Below are 1722 nucleotides of genomic sequence, written 5' to 3'. Positions count from 1 at the left end.
ATCTCCTGTTTCCTCCCTCAGCCAAATAGCAAAGATAGCAAGATGACTCAGCAATTTGGTCTCTGAGAAAAGAGAGTGGCAGATGTCCAGGGAAAGGTGCAGTTGAGGGAACATTTTCTTTGTCAATTTATTCAATTTATGGTAGTTGGGAGCTTTTTTCTTTCTTTCTTTTTAGTTTTATCTTTTTGCTGTTGTTATAAGAGAGAGCTTTATTCAAAGATGGGAGCCTCATTTCTGTCCACTCCTTTCAGAGACACAAAGTTTAGGGGCCTCAGACTACACTTTACCCCTCCAGGGTTGTCTTTGGGTACCAAGACCTTCATCTATACCACCCGCCAACTAAAACCTCTTCTGTGCAAAGGAGTCCAGTTAGACAACTTTAAAATCCTCCATATGAATATAGATCAAAGGGTGGGAATTCTGGAACTGGAAATGATTTTATAAATCATTTTCGTGTCCTCTCTCAGGGCCACTTGTGCCCAAAGTCCTGCTCTTTCACAGTAAGCAAAGCAGTATAAAGGGGAAAAAATACAGATTTTGGAGTTAGACTTACTTGAATTCAAATCTCAGCATTCACAGACCAGCTATGCCTTTGGGCAAGTATTTTAAACTTTCTGAATCTCAGTTTCCACATCGTAAACTGGAGATAATAATGCTTATTGTGAAGAGTTGTCTTGAGCATTAGAAAAGATACACGTGAAGAACCTTGCACAGGGTAGATGCTTAATTGATAACATGGTGGGATGAAATACTGTTTCTGCTAGAGGGATTTTACACTAGGAGGAGCAAGTCGGGGGGTAGGATTTGGAGAGCTCTTTCTGTCTGTAAAGGTACATTTATGAGGGCTTTGGGGGTTGAACTATGCTTGCAGTAGCACTCTGATTAATTTGATGAAAATATTGGAACACAGCACATCAGTATAGCCATTTATCTGTGAATTATTTTTTGGCACCTAAGTCCTGAACCTCTTAGGCTGTGAGGGAATTGTATCTATAGAGAAAGCCAAGAGTATTTTTCGTTAGCTTCTGGAACCTTCTGATGACATTGAGGGTTTTTTTGTTCAGGTTTTTTTAACCACCTAAGGCACTTTGCCACTTTTCTGAAGTGTGAATTGCCTGCTGTCAGCCTGGAGTTCTCACCTCCGCAATCCTGGCTGCAGGCATCTTTGCATATTAGACGCTGTGTTCTTTAACCCCTGAGGTTTGAATCCACTCAGAGTTTGTGTGTGCCAGAACGTGTGTGTGTGTGTGTGAGGGAGAGAGAGAGAAATCTGGCTACTTTCAAACCCCAGGACAGTTTCAGCTCCGTGGTCTCCAGAAAAACAGAAAGCCTCCAACAATAGCTCCATTGACTTTTATGTAAATGGCACTCCTCAGGAAAACACTGGGCTATTTCCCAAAGTCCCAGAACGTACCCTGAACATTTGTTTGAGTGGGAGGTGGGGAGACAGTTCTGTTGAGTCAATGAACATCTGTTGAGAGCTGCTGTGCTGGGTCCCAGGAGACAGCTCATAGTCTGGCTCTTCCCTGCCAGAGGTACAGACAGAGATTTACCATACTAGGCGTGCGTGCTTGTGGTGGCTTTGTACTGTGTCCACTTAGCTGAGCTGGAACCGAGTTTCCCAGGATTCCCTTCCTGTATGGTTCCAGTTGGGGTTGACCTCAAGAAAATTTTGTGCAAAATTTGGAAAACTGAAGTGAAGTAGCAGCCAGTACACTGTGA

This window comes from Phocoena phocoena, chromosome 6 (genome assembly GCF_963924675.1).
Source record: "Phocoena phocoena chromosome 6, mPhoPho1.1, whole genome shotgun sequence".
In the NCBI taxonomy this organism is placed as follows: Eukaryota; Metazoa; Chordata; class Mammalia; order Artiodactyla; family Phocoenidae; genus Phocoena; species Phocoena phocoena.
The sequence above is the reverse complement of the archived record's forward strand: the minus strand, read 5'-3'. Positions refer to the sequence as shown.